Here is a 7,797-nt window from a genome sequence, read left to right on the forward strand (position 1 = left end):
CCAAAACTCTCTTTTCCTTTGTCTAAACTCTTCCTCACACTTTATCACCCTTTAATAAAATGGTATATAGGCCTCTGGGTCTAATGCTTCTTTGGGTTTTTACTTCTTTTCTATGAAGTCTCTATATGCATGCAAAATAAAACTTTCTCCTGTTAATCTGTCTTTTTTTCAATTAATTCACAAGTTCCAGTACTCAATAGAAGAGGGTAGGGGAAACTTTTTTACCCCTTCCTTATACACACACACACAAACCTGATATTACTAAGTGCTAGTAAGAATATTAAGCAACAAAAAGTTGCATACATTGCTAGTGGGATGTGAAATGGTATAGTCATTTTGGACAACAATTTAAGAGTTTCTTATAAAGCTAAATATATACTTACCGTACTACCTTGCAATCCCCTCCTGAGCATTTACTCGAGTGAGGTGAAAATTTATGTTCACACAAAAACCTGTATACACATATTTATAAAAGCTTTATTCATAACTGCCCCAAACTGGAAATAACCCAGATATCTTTCAACAGATAAATGGATCAACAAACTACGGTATGTGCATTCAAAGGATTACTACTCAGCGATAAAAATGCATGAACTATTGGTTAACGTAACAACATGGGTGAATCTGAGGTGCATTTTACCAAAAAAAATTGCTAGACCTTACATGCGACATTCATATGATTTCATTTATATGACATTATGGAAAAGGGAATAATATGAGGTCCTTGGTTGCCAAGGTTTGAAGGTAGAGGAACTGATGACAAAGGGACCACACAAGGAAATTTTAAGGGTGATGGAACTCTTCTCTACTACAGTTTCAGATACCTGACTATATGTATTTTTTCAAAACCCACAGAAAAATACACCACAAAGGATAACTTTTACTATATGCAAATTTTAAAAACTCAAGTAGGATGGCAGGGCAACATTAAAGAAAAAATTACTCTGGCCCTTGTTCAAATGGTAAGGGAGACTTGATTGAAGAATATTGAGATAAAAATACTTCAAAGGGGGAGAGATTAGGCTCAACTTTGATTCAGAAACAGCTATGGATTTATAGCCAATGAGCAGAGGGAGGGAGGTCAGTGGATAGAAAATTACTAAGAGGAGCCATCAAGGGTAGCAGGTTTCTTGCCTAGCTGACTTGGCAAATTTCATGCTAATGGCAAGTCAAGATAGACGTCAAAGGTGGGGGATGGAGAACTTGGTCAGATATCAAGTCAGGGAGTCTCTGTAAACCTACTTAGCGGATTCTTACTGAAATGAGACTCAGTAAGGACAAACACAGAAGTCCAAAGTCAAAGCCTCGTTGAGAAGAGGGCTCAGAAGGGTCTATCTAAAGTTTAGGCGAAGATCAATTCTTTGCCAGCAACCAGAAGAGAATGTAGACTATGAAAAATAAGCCTAATAATGTTGCAAATAAGTGACATAGCCTCACAAGGGGATGGCAGAAAAAGATACTAACCTAAGTGACTTTGGAGAATAAATTTTTGGCTGGATACTGTAAAGCTAAGGAAAAAAAGAACTGTTCGTAAATACCATACTCTAGTTGGTAAATTTGTTTCTTTCAGGGGCACCGTAATTCAGGTTTGCAATTCTGGAATTAATTTATGTGTATAATATAATTGAACAAATAACTAAATATATTATAACTAAAGAGAGCCAGATTTTTTACTGTTAGAGAATGAAGTTATACTAAGCAGAGCAGGGAATGCCTGAAAGAATGTTGGATTAGAACTGGTGATATCAGTGTGATTTAATATTTATACACACACTTATACACACATACATGAAGCATTCACATTATATATGTGTGTGTATGTAATATATATAAAGTGTGAGTGTGAGTGTACTTGGGCTAGGATACATGCATGTATTTCCCAGCTCTGTCTTCTGAGATGACCAAATGCAATAACACCCCAATTACAACCAGTACCCTTAGTGTCTACATATTGGTGTCTACCATTCTCCAATGAAAAGAGCCAGGGCTCCAAGGGGAAATGGCTAACTCTAGAGCTGAGTAATGAAAGATGAGCCAGGAGTGTCTGGTTGTGCCAAAGGGTAGGAAGTGCTTTAAATAGTGGGGGGGGGACACCTGGGTGGCTCAGTCCCTTTAGCATCTACCTTCGGCTCACGTCATGATTCCAGGGTCCTGAGATCTAGCCCCACGTCGGGCTCCCTGCTCAGCGGGGAGTCACTATTCCCTCTCCCTCTGCCCCTCTTCTTGTGCTCTCTCAAGTGCTCACTTTCTCTCTCAAATAAATAAATAAAATCTTTCAAAAAGAGAAAGAGAGAGATAGGAACTTGTCAAAACCTGTAAAACTCCCAGTGGTCAAAGCTGGGAAAGTTTGAGCATCAAGAAAAATAACAGTGGTTCCAGATTATGACTAAGAGAATAGAATGAATGTCTGTGAGTCCAGAGTGACCTAAGTACATGACTAAATAAACAAATGGGGGGAAAAGAGACAAACCTTTCTTACAAAAGAATTCCACCTAATAAATATAAAAGGCATGAGGGAAACAGAAAATCACTATTAGAACACCCAAGTAATAATTCTTGTAAGGCAACATGCACTGATGAATGATAAAATCAGTGGGTAAAACTTCAAAGAGAAACAGGACATGTGCCTAAGACTTAATGTATCTCCCCCAAAATATTTAGTAATCACTATTGGTGATTTTAACATATGTCGACAAATTCTTTGACACTCTCTTCTCCAGAAAATGGAGTTTAATTCTCTTCCTTTTGAGTGTTGCCTGGATTTTAAGTAACTTACATTTAAGGAATAGTATATGAAAAGGAAGAAAAGAGTCAGTTAGCAGTGGGAAAGCCTGGTAGACACCACTGTAACCAAATAATTGAGGTTAATGTCACTTGGAATAAAGCAGGGAACAACCCAGATGTCCAAATCTAGGACTAATTTTGTGCCATCATTGAAGCAAGGCCCTTCTGAGTATTCTACTTGGTGTCTGGTGAATCATAAGGTTTTCCAGTCTCGCAGATAGGAGGAGGCAGGCTCTGTGGAAGCACTGAGTACTGTTTCCTCTAAGCCTTTACGAGGGTTCTTTCTCCAGAGAGAGGTGGTTTCTTCACATGCACATGCTGATCGGTACTCTGTCAAAATCCTCAAGGGAGAAATTTCGTGGATCATAGATCTCCAGAATTTTCTGAAGCTTTTTCCTATCCAATGTGTTTGACCCTTGAGCAACACAGGGGTTAGTGTTGCTGAACCCCACACAGTTGAAAATCCCCCCACTATTTCTCATTCACCAAAAACCTAACTACTAACAGGCTACTGTTGACCAATAGCCTTCCCCATAACATAAACAGTCAACTAACATATTTTGTGTATGTATTGTAGACTGTATTCTTACAATAAAGTAAGCTGGAGAAAAGAAAATGTTAAGAAAATCAGATGAGAAAATACGTTTATCGTACTGGACCATGAAAAAAATCTGCATATGGAGTGTTCCCGGTGGTCGCATAGATCTGCCTCTTGTTCAACAGTGTTTGGACAGTTGACTGATGAACAGATAAAGAAGATGTGATATATATATATATATATATATATATATATATATATATATATCTCGAATAGAATACTAATCAACCATCAAAAAATGAAATCTTGCCATTTGCAACAATATGGATGGAGCTAGAGTATATTATGCTAATTAAAATAAGTCAATCAGAGAAAGACAAATACCATATGATCTCACTCATCTGTGGAATTTAAGGAAGAAAACAGATGAACATATAAGAAGGGGCAGAAAAAGGAGAGAGGGAAACAAACCGTAAGAGGCTCAACAACAGAGAACAAACTGAGAGTTGATGGAGAGAGGTAAGTGGGGGCTGGGCTAGATGGAAGTGAGGTAAGAGAGGTAAGTGGGGGCTGGGCTAGATGGATGAAGGGCATTAGGAGGGCACTCATTGTGACGAGCACTGGGTGTTGTATATAAGTGACAAATCACTGAATTCTTCTCCAGAAACCAATATTGCACTGTGCGTTAACTAACTAAAATTTAAACAAAAAAAAGAAAAAAAATCCTTCTGTATCTTGAAAACAAATAAATATTCTAATATTTTCTTCTAAAAAAAAAAGTGAGCAGAACAGATGCAGGGATGCCTCTTCTTCCAGTGTCCGACCACTCTCCAACCTCTTTTCCAGTCACAACCTCTGGAGACCATCTTCTGAGCCATCCTCTACCTTCTGGATCAGCCAACACAATTTTTGAGCTTACCTCTTTATTGCCAATCAACTCCAAGTTCCCAGATTGCTCAGAATTAATGCATTGAGGTGGAGGCCACCTCTCAGCTACTTGGTCAACCTCCATCTGCACCTCTAGGAGCCTCTGAAGCTCAGTGGCCCCGGAGGGGTCCTTCTGGCCACCACCTGGTGTCAGGGCTTCTGTTGAGCCTCTCCCTGGAGCCACTAGGCAGCTATCTAACCACCCTGGAACCTTCTCCCAACCCACGGACCAAATGGAAACAATAAAACTCTTTCAGAAAAAAAAAATCCCTTTATAAGTGGACCCCCGTAGTTCAAACCCGTATTGCTCAAGGTCAGCTGTAATCTGTCCCACCTTCTGGCTCCCCATCTCTCCCTTAACTAAGGAATTAGCCTCCTTAACTAAGGAGTTGGCTTAGCTAACTGAGCTCCACCTGGAATCCCTAACCTGGGCCGCACTGTAAAAACTCTCAGTAAGCTGTGGGTTCACCTCACTGGTTTCCTGTTTCACAGGAATCACTGTCCTTCATTGCCTGATGTCCAACGTCTTCAAAACTGTTGTTTCATATATTTCGTTCAGTTGTTTGGTTGTTCATACAGAAGCGTAAATCTGGTCCCTTGAACCATGTGAGCTCTTGAGGCCCCACTTCACCACTGAAACTCACAGGGATCAACTTTTCACCAAGTAGGAGACTGATATGTAATCTAACTCAATCTGGAATATGCTTGACTCCTTTCATCCAGAGCAACTATGGCTCAGTATTTGTTTAATTTTCAGGATTTAATGGTGATGTTAGATGGAAAAGACAGAGAAGGGATTTCAGGGACAATTACTCTTCAAATTAAGGAAAGTCATCAGCACTCAAGCTGACGATGGGGTCCAAAGTCATCAACACATACAGCTCTGAATTCAGGAAAACCTTTGATGAATATTCATCGGATCTTTTCTTATCTTGAAAATAAGAACCAAAGGCAACCCATGTAGCTATGATGCGACCCAAGACTGCAAGCCTTTCAATTGTCATTACAGCCGACAGCATCACACAACACTCGGCATGGAATTTGAGATCGGCCACAGCTGTACAAATGCCAGTCCTTGGTTTCTAATTGCCAGGCACTTTTTAGAAGATGGGTTGGCACTGGGGCTGGTAACCCAGTTTTCCTTCAGTTTTCATAAATAATAGCAATTTATGATTGTGAGCTTCTTTCCATTTTCTCAATTGTATCACATCACTGTTGCAAGCTATTTGCTTATCCCAAATCAGATTCACCCACTTTTTTTGCCAAACTAGCTCCGTTTTAAATTTCTCTGGGAATAACAGCCATTTTTTTTTTCATTTACCCGAAATTGAAGACTTGCATCAATCTTCCACAAATAGGACCTTCATTCATAGTAGTGCGCCCTGACTTTGGCCCTTTAGGATAGTACGATCTACACACACACACACACCACATACATTAAACTGCTGACTTGAAAAGGTGAAATTCAAACATCAGCTAGTGTGATCTCATTTAGAAGTCAGGCCTTCACAGCTCTAACTGTCAGGCTCTGTTAACTGCCTTCTTCCCCAAGGTTGTTATCTGGATTTTGTTATTTAGGCTTGACCTCTCCAGGATTCAATCCGTGCTTTTCCCAAGGTGAAGAGCGTGTTGATGCTTCCAAATCACTGCATTCTAGTTAAAATCTCCTCTTCCCTTCCTGGCCTTACAGAACCCAGACCTGCTGCCAGCACCTGACCAGCCAAGCCAGCCCCAGTCCTATAAGCACATGCCTTCAACCTATAACCGAGGCCTAGCCTATAACCACACACACACACACACACACACACACACACACGCACGCATGCACACACACACAGTCTAGGAGTAGAGCCTTCGCCTTAAATACGCCATTGAGATCTCATTTCCATGTTCTTGTAACACCAACCAGTACAGGAAGGGGACACTATTGCTACCGCATAAATATGCAAGATTAGGCACATGAGCGTTTTTCCAGTGGTTTATCTAGCCACGGGAAGGATGGAACAGACCCAAGTGCTGCATAATCTTATGTGTAATCCCCACAATCTGTTCTGCACCCTCGATTGTTCCCATGCGGAGATGCAATTCAGAAATTCCCACCTAGACTTTAGTATGTGGCTGCAACCATATTGGGCATCCAGAGCCTATAGATGGTGGAGAATCCCGAACGTATTTTTCCAATTTGTACATTAGATTAAGGGGAGCATGTGTGCTCTTGTCTGGCCTACCAGCAAGTCTCTACAATATGAATGTGAAATTTCCCTAAAAGCCGTGCAAGTTGGGTTGTGTAGTTCTTCCCGAAGGATGTGAGAAATACCAGAATTACCCACAGACTCCAGGGCAACAGCTAGTAATCACTGAGTTGAGGCTGTTGGTCTCAAGGTTCCTCTCTAGTGGAGAGGACTAGTTGACCCAAGTCTGGGAGGCCTTAGGGAAACATGTGTTTGGGTTTCTGAACACTCGCCCTAATCATTCAACCAAAAGCCCAACTCACGTGTTGATTTAGGGATGATATGAAAGATTTATTTTTAGACTTAATATGGGGTCTTGAGTGGGACATCAGGGTCCTGTTCTAAGAGCAGGGAGATGAGGAGGTCATGAAGTGCCCCAAAGCATGCACTGCTCATCTCCTTCTTCACCCAGTCTACTAGCGGCAGGGGACCCCACCTGCAGAGAGAGCAGCTGTGTTTCCACAATGGCGGCCTAACAACCTTCTGACCCCTTACTCTCCCACAGAATGCGATCTGCCCCAGGAAACCTTAAGGCTTCCAGATAACAGAATAAAAATTATTTAGGACTCAACATTCCGTTGAATGACAGATTGTAGCTATTCGTGTTGTACAGTTATCAGCGATCAGGCAGAATTGCAGAATATTGCAAATGAGAGCTAGTATTAGGCAGTGTCAGTGAAATGTTAACCAAACCATAACTTGTGATGCCCTAAGGTAGAAGTGATTTAGTCTCACCCTCTCATAAGGAAATATTTAGAAATCAAAAATTGTAAATTATACTTATTCCAGTAAGCACATTTGTCTGAGATAAGTCCAAAGTCATTTTTAAAAGGAAACTTCACTCTTTCTCTGCAGGAGCACGTATACCAACATGAACACTTGACATTTCAGCTCGTGGCATGTGTTTTAAGATTAACGGTGACTTGAGAGTTTTCTCTCAGGCACAGGTTAGTTGTTTCACATTTATGTATCCAAATGTCCCCTAAATAAAAACCCTATCTCTGAAGGAGCATTAAAGCCCTAACCGGCCAAACTTCCTTACTGTCACAATTATTTATTGAGCAAAAACTATGTCCTAAGCCCCCTGTGTATATCATAGTCTAATTTTTAAAGTGCACAGAGATATATAATTATAAATACACACAGTTTAAGAAAATTATGGAAGCTTATTTATATTAATGCAGATCCCCTTTTGGGGTATCTCTAAGAAACTGAGAATCAAGCTGAGATTTGAATTGTAGGCAGGAATTTCCCTATTAGGAGAAGGGGGGAATAGCATTCTAGGAAGAGAAAGTACTACATCCAAAAGTTTTGACA

This window comes from Ailuropoda melanoleuca, chromosome 6 (assembly GCF_002007445.2).
Source record: "Ailuropoda melanoleuca isolate Jingjing chromosome 6, ASM200744v2, whole genome shotgun sequence".
In the NCBI taxonomy this organism is placed as follows: domain Eukaryota; kingdom Metazoa; phylum Chordata; class Mammalia; order Carnivora; family Ursidae; genus Ailuropoda; species Ailuropoda melanoleuca.